Source organism: Haemorhous mexicanus, chromosome 11, assembly GCF_027477595.1.
Source record: "Haemorhous mexicanus isolate bHaeMex1 chromosome 11, bHaeMex1.pri, whole genome shotgun sequence".
In the NCBI taxonomy this organism is placed as follows: Eukaryota; Metazoa; Chordata; class Aves; order Passeriformes; family Fringillidae; genus Haemorhous; species Haemorhous mexicanus.
In genome coordinates, this window is record NC_082351.1 from 21019936 (window position 1) to 21035207 (window position 15272).

The following is a 15272-nucleotide window of genomic DNA, read 5'->3' on the forward strand; positions in this document are numbered from 1 at the left end:
GTTCACTGCATCAGGGCCTCATCCAACCTGGCCCTGAACACCTCCAGGGATGGGGCAGCCACAAACACATGAGTGTGCATGAAATGCAAGGAAATCTCACAATTGTGACAGTTTATTGTCAAACTTCCACTTATTTCCTCTAAGGACAGTGTGAGACCTCCAAAAAAGATGCCATAGTGAGCCCCACTGAGCACCAAGATGCTGTGCCAGGCTGGGACAGCCCTCTCACAGAACATAACCCTCTCCAGCTCCAACCTCCTTGGACCATGGTAACAAATAGCTCTTTGTTATAACTAAAGCATACATAACTGTAAATTGCAATTATTATCTACCTTCATAATGAAGGAACTCTGAAATAAAACTCAATAAATAACTAAAAGAAAATACAGCAGCTTTAACAAAGTTCTGCCTCAACAAATCTTCACTGTGACCCTAGGATTCAATTTTAACAAGTTGGTTTTAATCCTGTTAGTTTAAGATCAAAGGAAAAGATTCATTGGCAGGGTTAAATGAAGCAACACTGAAGGATTTGGAAAAATAAGGCCAATACCCACACCAGTCCTTCTGTCCTAATTAAGTTTATATTTTTTCTAAGTATTACTGGCAGGAATTAATACTCAGAGACCTAAGCCAAAGTAGCTCACTTTAACCCGAGGACATTTTTTCACTTACTCTGACTGTAGTTCAAGTTTTCCATTTTGAAGTATTTAGCTTAATTTCCTACTTGAGAAAGTAAAGCTCTTCTCAGCAACTCTTCAAGTAACAACTATTTTCCTTTTACATGACTGAGTCCACACTGCTGGGCTTGACATTAACCTGTTCTGGTCTTTCTGAACAGTTCCCTCCGGTAAAGGTGCTGACCAAACCACGGTGCAACTTCCTCCTCAAAAGGATATTTATTTCTGTTCCTGCAGCTGCTTTATCAGTGTGAGAAATGGTGAGACAATGGATGCCAAATATCATTGTTCTTTGTAGTTATGGGCAAGTAAATTCTGACATGCAACAATACACATTTACTGTTCACTGCTCAAAAGGGAGCCCGTGCTGCTCCCGCTCTCAGTGGAACTTGTGCCCACTCTGAACATCTGGCACCACTCAGAACATCTGGCACCTGGAGGCAGGTGGGCTCTGCCTGCTCTGACAGTTCAACTGCTGTTCAGATTATCTCCAGCTGAAAACATTCGGGCTACTGGAGCTGGTAAAACCTCAGAGCTTTGCACAGAGGAATTTATTCCTGAAAATACTCCCTGAGAATGGGTCACCTGTGGGCTTTCCCTTGTTGTAGAGACACTGTGAGGAGGAGGGGAGGTTGAAGGGCAACCACTCTGCACTCAGCCGACATGTAGAATAGAAACAGACAAGCCAGATTCAGAAACCTCTGAAAGAGAAGTGAACATCTAAAAGTCCTACCTCTAATAATTTCATTTATCTTCTAGTCCTTCCAGCTTTACCTTGCCTGTCCCTGAAAAAAGAGCTGTCCTCTGGGTTCCCAAGACAAACACTTCAGTGCAAGTTAAGTACTTGTTACATCCCCATCCTGTTTCTCCTTTTGTCTGTACAAAAGCTTTCATTAACTTTCACTGATCTCATCCTATACTGTGGTCTGGATAAATGCTGCAGGAGTTGCAATTTTGGCTGCCTCTTTGATCTCCCTAAGATGAAGGATAATTTCCATTTTTAAGTGGTTTTGCTTGGCTCTCATACAGCCTAGCACATGGTGTAAGATTGTCCTGAGACAAAATGGAGAGGCTGAGAGGTGGTGGTAAAATATCCAGAGTGGTAATGTCAGTTCCTTGTGCCCCTCCTGAAAACCAGGAGACCAACAGTTAACTCATCCATTTCTGCATCTGTGTGTGTACATGTCATGCACAAACTTAATTAAAACCAATTGTAACTGCTGAAGTGTAACATTACTGAGCTTAACATGTATTTTGTCATGACTTCAAAATGAAAATGTGCCTTTTGACTTGTTATGGAAGTCCTGCTTGCCAGACATTTCTAAATAAAGCCCAGGAGACTGGATTTACATCTTCCCTCTCTTAACCCTTCTCTTAATCACTTCCCTCTAATTCCACTTTTTTCTTTTTCAATGTGTGTGGCTTGAGCAAAGCCTCTTCTCTGTAATTGTCTTCTAAATTGGCAAAAGGACAGTGCAGGGTGTGACCCTCCTCCAGTTTTTGTGCACAGTTGTATCCTCCTGGGCCCCATTCTCCTACGAGCTCTCCCACATCTCTGTTAAGTAGCCAAGATTATCCAAAGCAGTCAGATTGCTGTTACACATCTGTGCCCTCCTGCAGCAACTGGAGCCATCAAATGAGTTGTCTTTGTGGCATTTGATAATATTCTGAGCCAGAGGCACTGTATGTTCACCTCTGGGACTGAGTGGGTTCCCTCCTGAGGTGCAGAGGATGGTGCATCTCACTTGCACACAAGTGGCAAGAGATGCAGCCAAGGATTTCAGAGAAAACAAAGGGAAATGTTTCTTTTTGTCAGGGATCCACGTTTAGCTGTTTCCTTTACGGTGTCTTTTGCAGCCAGGGCTCAGCTTTCCCTGAGTGAAGGTTCTCTCAGCTCCTTGTGAGCACTGAAAATGCTTTTCTTGCCTTGGGGCTGCACAGGCACATCCCATTCCCTGCTCACTGCCCTTGAGCTCGGGATGAGCTCCAGGGTTACACACCAGAGTGCAGCTCCCAGCCAATGCAGGAACAACAGTCCATACTGCGTTCTGGAGGACCAATTTTGGAGAAAAAACATACATTGTATGTTAGTCTAAAGTTGTTGCTTTTGCCCTAATTCTCTTCTGTTTGCTAAACCCAATGTTTTCAGCACCTGATGCTCGGCAGTGAGCAGGGCTGACAGCTTCTGGCGTGCACTGGTTTTTAATGATTACCATCCCCTGGCACACACTGCCTCCTCTAATAAGTACCAGCCACAGGCACACATACCAGGGATGTAAAACACTTTTATTAAATTAGGTGGAGGCACAAACAATCACAATTATTTTCTAACTAATAAAGGGAAATGTTTGCATTTATTTACACTCTACTGAGTTCAAGCTGAATACCCCGTTGGCTGTTTTGCAGTGCCTCCCCACACGAGTTTTGATGGTTTTCAGAACTGGGTTTTCTTACCAAACACAGCACTTCCCAATGTTCTGACTGTTCCTAAGGGCACTGTCCTAAGGAGATGCAGCAGCAGTTTCACACCCTTGGCTCCAGCCCCAGCCCTGCCCTGGGGTGAGGTGTCGGTGTCACCTCTGTGTCCCCACCAGGGGCTGGGTTCACCTCGGTACAAACCCAGCAGTGCTGTGTGCTCAAGCTGCTCCATCACCTGCACTATGCCTGATTCTTTCTCCTGAGAATCCAATTTATCACCTCAGTGACTGGAATTCAGTGCCAACAGAAGGGAGCCAGCACGAGCTGAGCCCTGTGGCTGATCCCAACTGCTCTGCTCTGTTTCTCTGATCCACCAACAAATACCCAAATATCCCTCAGCCCCAAAGTTTCCCAAAGTGTGGAGAATCTTTTGTTCCTCTTCTACAAGCATCAGCCAAGGCTTTCACTGGTTTTTCATAGCAGGGTTCCACTGCTATTTAACTGGAGCAGTTTAGTGTGCCAGGCTAACAGAATCCCACTGATGGCTGCCTTAGGTGTGGGCTGTGTACATCTGTAGAGGTGACCTAAAAGTGAATCAAAATGATGATGAAAGATTAATCTAGGCCCCTTGGCCATTGAATTTTCTTCATGGCATCACAAGTGCAGTGAGAAAAGCTTTTTGTCTTCAGGATGCATAATGCAACGTGGTTTTATTTCTGTTCTTTGAGAGAAGTTTACAGGAAAAGGATAAATGGATTTTTATTCACTATTCCCTGAACACTGGAATAAAAACTCAATCTGCTTTACATGGGAATAAGTATTAGGAGCTAGTGCATACTTTTCCTGCAGAAGCAGCTCTTCAAAAGAACTAGACAGGACAATATTCTTTCTACCAAAATACTTAATAATGTTAAAGAACAATAGGATGTTATGTGAGATGCATCCTGTTATATTTAGAAACTGCTATTGTTAAAAAAAGACCATTCACAAAAATGTGATCTTCCAAGTGGTGTATTTTAGTACTGTGAGTAGGGGCTGGTAAAACCATGGTTACTTGAATCTTGCAAATAGGGCACTTTTGAACAGTTTCTATCAGCAAATATGAGTATTTTGGAATTATCTCTGATCAACCATCCTACCAACAGCCATACCTAATTCCTCCCTTTTTCCTCCTTTTCTCCTTGTAAGATTTCTGAGCAACCAGGCAAAAATGGGGTAAGCACGGGAGCCAGCAGATCTCCCAGCAGCACTGACAGAAAGATTCTCATGCTCCAGTGTCACCTCAGTAAGAGTGTTATAAAATCCACCCCGAGTTCCCAGTGGCACATCCCCACCCCTTCCTGCTGAGAACAGCACTTGGCTCAGAACCCCTGGCTCTCCCTGTGGATGCTGCTGCTCTAGGGAATGTGGGATCCAGATCTATGAAACACTTTGCTACCTCCTGCTGCATTTTCTTTTCCTATAGTTCAATGTGTTTCTTTCAGGTAACGTGATCTCAGGCTGGTATCACTATCGTGCTGCTTATCTCCAACAAACTGCCCTTACTGAAGTCATAAAACCACAAGATTTATCTGTAGGTATTTGTACAATCTCAGTATTGTATCAGCATTTTATAGGGTGTATCTAGAAGTTCCTCTGATTTCTCAGATGTCTTTAATTTTCTGCAGTAGTGTAGGTAAGATTAAATGCAAATCTTGGCAAACAAACCTCTGGCATTGCAAGAACAGAGAGATATGGATTTTTTTTTTCCCCCTCTATTATTCTGCTAGAAAAACTTGGAAAATGCAGGTTTATTTTCTCCCTAAACTCTTGCAGACCATATTTTGTGCAGGATTTTTATCCACTAGAAATTAGAGTTCTATGGTGAGAGTGGCCTGGCTCTCCCAAAGGATGTGGCATTGCCATGGCTGCACAGACATGGCCCCAGGTATGTCCCACACCCTGCAGGATCTCCTGCAGCAGATTTTGCCACAGAGGGAATGGGAAAAGGAGCAGAAATGGGCTCCTGTGCTCACATGGCTGGTGAGCTCAGGGAAAGGCTGGGGTGAATTCCCAGCTGGAGTCAGCCCCACAGCCCTTGATGTCAGCGGATCTGCGCCGAAGAATCGCAAACTTGAGCACATTTGGATCACACGCTGCTCCTTTCTGGCTCCGTGGATGTGACAGATTTCCTGCCGGGCCCCAGCTGCTCTCACTTTCCCGTTCACAGGGCAGATCCCCAGCGAGGGTAAAGCCCTGGAAGATGGGCCAAGCCACGGCTCTGCCCGGAGAACAGCTGAACTCCCCGGGAGCTGCATGAGCTGGGCAAAACCACGAGCACAGAGTCAAAACCCAGCGAATATTCCAGCCTTGGAAATGTCTGGAATGAGCCTGGACGGCCGGAGGAGGCTGTGGACTGTGATTTATGTCTGCTTCCAGGTGCATGTACATTTTCCATCCCCCATATAGACTCGAGCTCTGGGCTACAGTCACAAGAGATTAAAATTCCTGTGTGTTTTCTGGAACTATCAGCCCCGCTGAGCAAGGAGCATGGGAAGCAGAGTTTGTTTGGTGCTTACAGGGATCCTTCACAGATACATGTATTTTCTTAGCATTTGGTATTAGCATGAATTAAAATATTCCATTTGGGCGAGATGTTATTTTAGCTAATTTCCTGCAGGCTCTCTCCAGCCCGTTCCTCTGTGAATGGTGAATAACTCTTCAGTGGAGCCCAGCACTTTCAGCCCCTGCTGCTCAGAATAGCTCCCTGCTTCTCTAGTATTAATTGTGTCTGGTTATGTTTAAATGTCATTAAAATATGCAGCAAGTGATCTACGGGGATTCATATTTCTACCCAAAATCGAGCCTGCACCTTCACTTCCCTCTGCAGGAATCTGGGATGGGTTTTTCCCGCTGTGCCTGTTGCAAACATCTGCCACTTCTGAACACTGAATAGAGCCCTTGCAATCCAAATTTTAACGTTGTAACCCAACGCTTCTGAGAGAGAATATTGCTATTTTATTCATAAACTGTTTCGAGAAAGGAAAGGGGGAGCAGAGGCGAGGAAGGAAGCCAAGAGAGCTTTGAGTCGCTTTCTGTTTTCAAGTGTCTTGGGGAGTGCTGTGCCAAGAAAAACAGAGTCCAGAGCGGTGAGCAGCGGGGAGATCCTGTTACAGCAGCCCAGCACCTCGGGAGACGGGGCTGCCTCCGGCAAGGAGGAGGAAAGGAGGGGAGGAACAGGGACCTGGCTGCCCCTGCACCCCAACAGCTGCTTTCAGGGGGTGGCTGATGACAGGGACCCCATTCTGCACGCCACGGCAGCTCAGCGGGGCGTTCGCGTGGGCAAGACAAGCAAAGGCTGGCCCTGGCTCCAGAGCTTTCAGAAATGGGTGACTGGGGAGAGGGAGAGGGCTCGTTATTATCAGAATAATAGGCTGAAGGAGGAAAAGTATAAGTGAACTTACACATGGGACTGCAAACTGCTGCACAGCCAGTGTGGGCAGCTCTGGGCTTCAGAGCTTCACCAGTGAGCTCACTGGAATAAGGGAAGGAGAAGAAAGTCTCCCTTTCCCCAGCACAGATGTGTATTTTCTCTGCGTACATTTGTTAGTCTTATGTGAGAAAATGAGTATTTTTGTCTAGTTAGGGTAGAGATTGTGCAAAATTGCTCAGGACAAGTCAGCAACTCACCCTATACATTTGTACAGGGAGCTGGGGCAAGCCTACAAAGCTCCTATTTATCCCCTTTTAAAAAGAAAGCAGAGCTGCAAGTCCTTCCAGGCAGGCTGAGAGGGAATGGGAAAAATGCAGAGCACATACCAGTGAGCCTAAAGATGGAGCCTGGTCAATGCCACACTGTCCCCCCCTTACACATGAAGTCTGTCTTTCAGAGGGATGATAAAACACAAGGAGTTACATTAAATAGTAAATTTGTGGTGCTGTTGTAAGCAGTGACACCAGCCTGGCCACTGCCCTGTGCTGTCACTGAGAGGGGCAGAACTGGTGAGCCCAAGGAACAGGCCAGACCCCGTGTGTTTTTGAAGGATCATTATTTTATGAGGGGTCAGGGCTGGAGCAGGTGCTGTGTGAACTTTCAGAGGGGGCAGTGACCTGCAGCAACCCTGCTATTCCTGTCCCTTGTCTCCAAGGGCAGCTGCCACTCTGCTGGTGACAAGGAGTGCACATGGCAATGGCACAGAGGGGAGTGACACAGAGGGAGAACATGGAGACAAAGCTGTGCTGTTTCTGGACAGCAGAGATGTGGCACTTCAGGGGTCTTGCAAGAACAACAAACTCTCTCCAGATTCAGATTGGGACAATGTGGCCCAAAGGCACCCTGCCTAATGAACAGGTCTTTGTGCTGCCCTGGGAGGGACAGGGAGTGCTGAGAGCCTTTGGAGGCTTGGATGGCCCTGACCAGCCCCACCTGGGCTCTCTGCCCACCCCCAGAACCCACTTAAGCTCAGCTGTGGGGCTTTGTTCCCTTCCTAAGCCATGCTGGGGCTGTCCTGCTGCCTGTCCCTCTTCCTGAGGTCTTTGTGCTCTTTGGCTTGACCGTGGTGCTGCCTCCCTGCCCTGGCTCTGCCTGGAGATCACCAGCCATGGGTAGGACATCTTGTTATTGCTGCCCTGCTTTATCAGCTGTGGCTTTCTTTTGATGGGCTGCTTTACATTGCTATCAAGGCTGCATGCTAGTTGTATCAGGTCAAGATTTGCTGTCTGTTGCTGGTTGAGTCTTGCTGGGGTTTGGCACCTTGCCTGCTACATTGGTTGCATCCTAATGAAACCTAATTTCTAATGCAATCCTAATTCCTCTTTGCTAAGGAAGACAAGGAATGGGCTCAAAAATGATCTGGAAAAGGTTGTGTTTCATGGTGGGTGAAAGTCCTCATTGCTGTGGTACAGCTCCAGGCACACAGTTAAATCCTGGTCCAAGCCTTTCTGGGAGACACTGCAGTGTCTTGGAAATGAGGATTTCTCCTTTCACATCCTTTGGCTGGGGGGATTGTTTGAGCCCTTGGCAAACTTGGAGCAGTTCAGGTTTGCTCTGATTTGTGCCCACAGTCCCCAGCTGCCAGGGATTGCTGGGGAAGAATAAGTGATAATTTGCTTTAGGCATTTCCATGAGGTTTCAGCCTCTGAAACTGCTCAAACCATCCTCTTCCTCCCTTCCACTTGAACAGGGGAACTGTGATGTGGCCCTGGCCACTGGTTTATAGATGAAGAGCTTTGTGGATGATAAAATCACTGACAGCATTGCCAAATACTCCCCAGAGCACTGAACAATCACAGGGATCTTTATTGTGGCTTCCCTGCCATGAAATTGTTGGATGTTGCTGCTTATTTCTGAGCACAGCAAAAATAGCCAGTGCAACTTGAATGTATTTTGTAGAACTGACTGAGCTTCCAACCAACCCTTTAAATCTGTATGGAGACAGGGGAATCCAGTGGTTGGAGCACAGAAATAAGATCTAATAAACTGGTTTCTAGCACTGCCTTCTGGCCCTTGCATCACTCTCCCCACCAAGAGATCTCCATCTGTAAAAGCACTGCCAGCAGCACTCAGCCACCATCCCATCCATGGCTGGGGTGTTCTGATGAAAAGGGATCTTAACATGTGAAAGACATTAATTAGACTGCAGAGAGAGTAAAAGGCATCAGCCAATATCCAGCCAGGAACACATTAACTGTAGTTGCTCACTGCTGGCCCTCTCACAGAGTGCTTTCAAAGATAAGGTACAAAACACTGCAAGCAAGCAGTCCAGAAACCTAAATCTGAACTCCAGTTATCAAGGGAGAGTCAATTATTTGGGATTACAGAAGTTAATGCACTTCAGGATTGATTAAGTGAAAGATTGTTCTGAAAAAAACCCCTGTAATTAAAAATATATGTATTTTTAAGGAGCTTTTCTTACTCTGAAAGCCTTGTATACAGTAGTGGGAGGAAAGCTTATGTTATATATGTGTGTGTACATGCACTACCCAAACTCTGCTATCAATTACAGATACAAATCTGGAACAACTCCAGTGCTATTTGCATGGGCCTGAATTAGAACAGCCTGTGGTTTGTTAACGAGGTGTGTGTGTGTGTTCAGAGCTCTTTGCTGCTCTGTGAGGGCAGAGACTTGTGCAAATCAGCTTCTCATATTTACTGGTGGCATCAGTGCTTGAGGGATCTCTTCTACAGCACTGAGTGCAGTTGTAGTACATCCACTTCCCAAAATTTAAAATTATCACCAATGAAAACTCTGTGGTTGCTTGAATCTGCCATGATGATAAATATTTTGCATGTATGAAAATCTCTTACTGGTCAATCTCAGTGCTTTTATTAATTTTATTCTGATGTCCCCACGTGTATTGGGTTATTCATCCTGATTCTTAGCCAACACTCAAGGTCTTGGTTGTTTTCCAGGGTAGAACTTTGCATTGCACTGGGTTTGTCTCTGAATCACTGTGCAGGTTTTAGCTTAAATATGGCTCAATAAGGTATTGGAATGATATGCAATTGGAAATATGACCTGTATTTTCAGAATCCTTACCACTGGACCAAGAAATACTAAACACTGATAGATGTTTGCACAATAAGGCTTGATGCACACAAGAATTGCTTGAAAATTAATTTATTTTTAAAAACTAGTGTCAGTTCTGCTTCTACTTTAATTCTTTACATGCATCCAGTGCAAGCTGTGCTTTACTACATTCAGATGGCACTTCACATACCACAAAAATATAGTTTGTGACACTAAGATTATGCAGCCATTTAGGTCAGAAAACATAAAATAAAATCTTTTAAATAACTTATTACATCAGCTCCAGGAGGTGAGGAGAAATGCAGTAATAAAGGATTTAAGCACTGCTCATTTTTCATTTTATTCTTGCTAGAAAAATCTATCAAATTTTCAACTATTTTCTTTAAAAGGTGGAAAGACAGGGTGGGTTAAGCTCTTCCACTGGTGTGAAAAGGGAGCTGCATTTCAGTCATCCCACGGTGAAAGAAATTTCTCCAGCTTTTAAAACTCTAGTTTTGAACAACCTTGATCAGTACCAGAAATAAGCAGAGGAAGTTGACAAAGCATGTTCAGCTTACTAAAACCAGACCCATTTTCTAACAGGCCAGGGCAGCCTTGTGTGGCTCAGACAGTGCAAGGGAAATAACTGGCATGGCAGGGACGTGTGAGCTGGGCTTGTCAGAGCCCACCCAGCCACTCATGCACACTGAGGACAGCACAGTGGCACTCAGCACACTGCAGTGACTTCTGGAGTGTCATTTCAGAGCATTTCTGTTCAAGCTTTGGGCTGCTGATTTTTAAATCGTGAGTTCCCTACAGATAAGTGATGGCTCACAACTAACAATGCAAACTCCTCCTTCAGCATGCTCAGCTTTTTGGCCTGGTTCTGAAAGAAAACATTCTGCTGGTTTAGGGAAAGCAGCTGGTTTGTGTTTCTAAAATTTGCATTATCTTTACTTGGAGCTGGATCATCGGCCTTGGGTTAGAAAATCTGGAAATATTTCCCTGGCTCTTTCTGAGCTGATTTCCTCAGCCTGGCTGCAGGAGCAGGATGGACCATGTGGTCACAATTTATCCTTGATTTCCACCAGCAGAGGTGGATGCTGAGAGCAGGACTTCAGAAAAGTTTTAGGGTGTAGTTCTTAAATACTAACTATGGTAGAAGTGTTCAAATCATCCTAATTGTTACAGGAGGAAAGGATTAGCTTTATTTATTCACTTGTGATTTTGCTGTATTTTTTTTCCTTGTCTTTTTACATTTTTAACTTTACAAACTTCTCCTAATAGAGTGCCCTTCCTTTCTTTATTCCTATTATGAAGTAATGAATCAAGTCATAATTGCCATGAAGTCAAAACCAAAACAAGGGCAACATAAAAACCTTTCATAAAGTGTAATCACCAAAAATCAGGAAATCACTAATTAAAACCTGCAAAGATGCACTTGTATTATCACTGTTGTATCAATATGAGTGTGGTCTGCTCTCCTGGACCAGGGACTGAGAGAGACACCAGAAACCCAAATCTGGGTTTGTGTTTTTAGCAATGACAAACACCTTTTAGTCACCATCAACACCAAATGGCCAAAATATGGTTTAGGAGAGTTGAAGGTTTTGCAAATTGAGTTTACATGCCTCCAAATCAGCAATAGTAACAGCTCCAGGGGAGTTTGTTTAGCCACCAGGAGGGTGGGAGGGGTGCTAAGAGCCAGGATGAAAGCACAGTACCGTGGGCAGTCAGTGACAGGCGAGGCTGAAATGTCATTTCTTGCAGCTCTGGGGTGCCTCCTGCAGAGTAAACCAGCTCCTAGGACAGTGGGCTGCACACTTGGAGAACCTCACAGCTCTTACAGCTGGCAACTCCTTTTGGTTAACAGCACCACCAACTGCTCCATGACCCAGCCCGAGCCCAGCCTGGCCACTGCCTTCCACAGCAGCTGGACAAAAGCCATAACTTTTATTTCTGAAAACATTCTGGCTGTGTGTCCTGATTGAGCCAAAAGGAATGTTCTTACAGCTACAAATGCCCTTAAATATTTCAGCACAATTGGATTACAATTATTTTGCTGTGCTTAGCCCTGGAGACACTCGTGTATCCATAACAGAGCTGAGTGCAATCAGATCCCACAATAGGAAGGAGTTTTTCTCAAAACTGTGGCATGATTGTATGTATTTTTTAAAGCTCCTAAGGGTGAGATGTTTCAAGTCTGCAGATGTATGCATCTATTTTGGGAAAGCACTAAATCATAAAAGCATTGCCCTGAAAGTTGTGTTCAAGATGTGTTTACATGTGTATGTTTTTTGGTGGGTGTTATTTAACAGTTAATGTGACACATCTGCTGGTCAAGAGCTGTTTTAGCTGGGGATGATTGCTCAGGTGTTTTGAGGGACTCTGGAGTTTGATGTAACCAGACTGATATTTGATAATGCAGACCTTGCCTTAGGTGGCTTCCATGAGAGACAGGAGTGTGAACATTTGAAAGGTTATTGCTGTGCAGGCCACGCTTCCATGGAGCATTTTGGTTGCAAAATATTTCTCCAACTGGCCACTTTTAAGGAGTGAAACATCAAATAGCTCTGCTTAAAGAGGATGTAAATGATCTCCATCTGACATTTGTTAGCAAAGGTTTAAGTCATTTTGCCATACACCTGTCTGGATTAAATTTGTTTCCTGACATAAGTATTACATTGGCTTAATCACTGAGTATTTTCAGGGTTTGATGCTCACAAATATTACCGTAACTTGCAGCATGTAACAATAGGAGGGAAAAGGGAAGGTTTTGTTGTGTTAAATTCCTCCTGCCCCAAAGCACTTGTCAGATCTCCCTAGGAGAGGTGCAGGAACAGCAAAGTATGGATTCCTTGGTCGGTGCAGTTCTAAAATCCTCTGCACCTGAGGATCAACAAAGCCCACATTGGACTGTCTCATTTAAAACAGCCCTGTCCTGAAATGCTCTGAAATCCTTCTGTGTGTTCAGCCTGACAGGCTGGTACCACCTGCCTGGGGCCTCAGCCAAACACAGACTTCAGATGCAAGTGTGATTTTCATGAACCACTGAACTGTTGGCAACCAAATGTTTTCTGGATCGTGCTGCTGAGAGCACAGAGCTGTTTTCAAGCTTAAACTTTGTTCCTAACACTTTCTGGTAACTTCTGCTTGTTCTAATAATTGAGATGTACCAGGGAGATGAAATAATTAAATCAGGCTGTGAATGTTCTGGATCATTAACAAAAGTATTCGTGGCATTAGTCTGAGATATCTTCAAGAAAATAGGGTGGTATTCATTCACTGTAATGCACTGCAGCCAGCAAGTGGATGAAGAGAGTGACTGCAGATCACTGTGAATATCAGATTGGGCTGGCACACAAAGTCCCTTCTTGCTGGGGGGCTGCATTTTCCATTTCTGTGCATTTTCTGTATTTTTCTGTATATATATATATTTGCCTATACTTGAGGGTAGGAATTTCTCCATGGATTTGCCCATGGATCCTTCCTTTGACTCTGCCACCTCTGTGTATACACTTTCCTTGAGCTCTGTGAACAAGAAACTGGGCAGATATTTGAGTCAGACCTAAATGTCTCAAGGCCAAGATTCACAGCATCAGTTCTGGCTCTGATTCCTTATTTTTGGTGCCTGTAGGAAAATCTTGAGCTTCCTTGCAGCCTGCATCCCTTGGTGGCTGGCAGCCAAAGGAGGAGTGTGACAGCCTGCTGTCCCCTGTGACAGTGACAGCTTTTCCTGCGAGTTCCTACATCACTGTTAGATATATTCCTGTGTCTAGGAAACCTTTATGTACTTGCTGGGCAATCAGGACTTTTCAAAGGCTAGGAACCTTAACAGATGATCACTGACTGTATCAATGGTTCCATTTTCTATGTTATGAATATTTTTATTTCGTTCTGTAAGGGCATGCTGTGTTTGTGCACATTTTCCTGCTGGAGCAGGTCCCTTCCATCCTGCCCTGTTCTGTGCTTTTGTCATTTAAGTACAGACATGGATCTTTTGTTCTGGGATTGTTTTTGTTCCACTGCAGGACTCTGAGACACTTCTTTGCATAAAGCCCAAGCAGAATAATTATAGAGGCTCCAACAAGACATATGTGAATAACAAACAAGACATAATTCTTCTCCTCTTGCGTTACACTGTCAGAGATTTCTTGAAGTGTACTAGCATAAACTTTTGCAATTAATAGAAAATCATCACCAAATACTTGCAATTAAATAGCATCTAGTGTTAGGAACTATTGCACCAATCAAAGTTGTGTTCTGGAAGCCTTCATGCAGTGATTTACACTGAGTTTGCCTGGAAAGGGCTGAGGAGATGCCTCGGTGCCTTTGGAGGAGAGCAAAGAACAATAAATCAAGCTACTTTGGATTTGATTTTACAACTGGAAAAGATTACACTGATCTTGACAAAACAGAGAGGCCAGTGCTCTGATGCACAGAATTTGATGGTTGCCACTCATTTTTGTCATAGAGAAGAAAGGAGCAAATTGCCCATATGCTTTTAAATAGTACTGTCAACATACTGTGTTTCTAAATCAGCCTAATCCCCTTTGCTATAAATGGAAACCATGCTTTCAGTATTTCTGGTGGGAATTAGTTAACTAAGTGCTAAAACTTGCCAAACTGCATTTTATATAAAAAAGGAGCTTCATGAATCAAAAGCATTCATGAAGCTGCACGTAAACAGGCTCCCAGAAAAACGTATGCCTTGTAATCACATCTTGATAGTCTAATACCTTCTATAAAATCCAGAAAGTATTTTTTGCATCTGACAGTGTTTACAGCACGGAGCCTGAAGTCTGCCCTCCCATAGTTACTGCTGGATACAACTTTGTTTATGGCAAAAAACTGAACAGGCTTCCTGTTCACAGCAAGGGTATTGATCTGTCAGGTGAGCACCAAGTGTCCAATTCCAGTCCCCCTTTCTGTAGGATGTGAGAACAAATGTAATCCCAAGCAGAATGTAAATTGTCAAATACCTGTGGGCGTGCATAAAGCTCAGCATCCAGTGAGGATTGTCCCTCAGAGTTTAGACCTTCTATGCAAGGACAAAACTTTGTGTTTATCCCAGTGATGTTTTGTGACTGGGGAGGCAGAGGCTGCTTGAAACCAGAGAGAAATAATCTCAGCTGCACACAGAGCAGGTGCTGGATCAGTATTTTACTGCATTACCTGGAGCAAGGAGGCAAAAGAAATGGCAAGGGGGGGGGTTGTGTGGGATTTGTGGAATTAGGTTAAAAGAGTCTGGACAAATATCCCATTTGAGGCAAAACAAGAGGGATGCTCCTGTGAACTGGACCTGGTTGGGCTGGGCACTCTGGTGTTCAGCCTTTAGATTCCCTCTGGTTATTCTGGCCTATGCACTGCAGGTATATTTATGTCCCACAGGGTTTCCTGTGGATTATCAGGTGCTTGTTTTGCTTTCAGCTGCAGAGGCCCTTTAGGGGGGAGGTACCTTTTACTATCCACTTGACAGCAGTAGATTTGATGGATGTGATTTACAAAGAGGGGGAAAAATGGAGTAAGTGCTTGGAGCTGATTGACAGCTGCAGTAAATCTAAGCCAGCCTTTGAAGAGCAGTAACGAGTGGTGGGGCAGATGCAGCCCCATCCATTCCCTCTCTGTGGAGGCATTTCAGCTTGTGAACAGTGCCCTGACTTTTCCATGTGCTGCTGAAAACCAAACA

General features: G+C 44.4%; 1 protein-coding gene across 1 annotated transcript in view; it reads right to left on the reverse strand.

The window, feature by feature from the left end:
- Positions 1 to 15272, reverse strand: part of PDZRN3 (PDZ domain containing ring finger 3) — a 130168-nt gene that overhangs the window by 85364 nt on the left and 29532 nt on the right. The gene's annotated exons all lie outside the window — the stretch shown is intronic.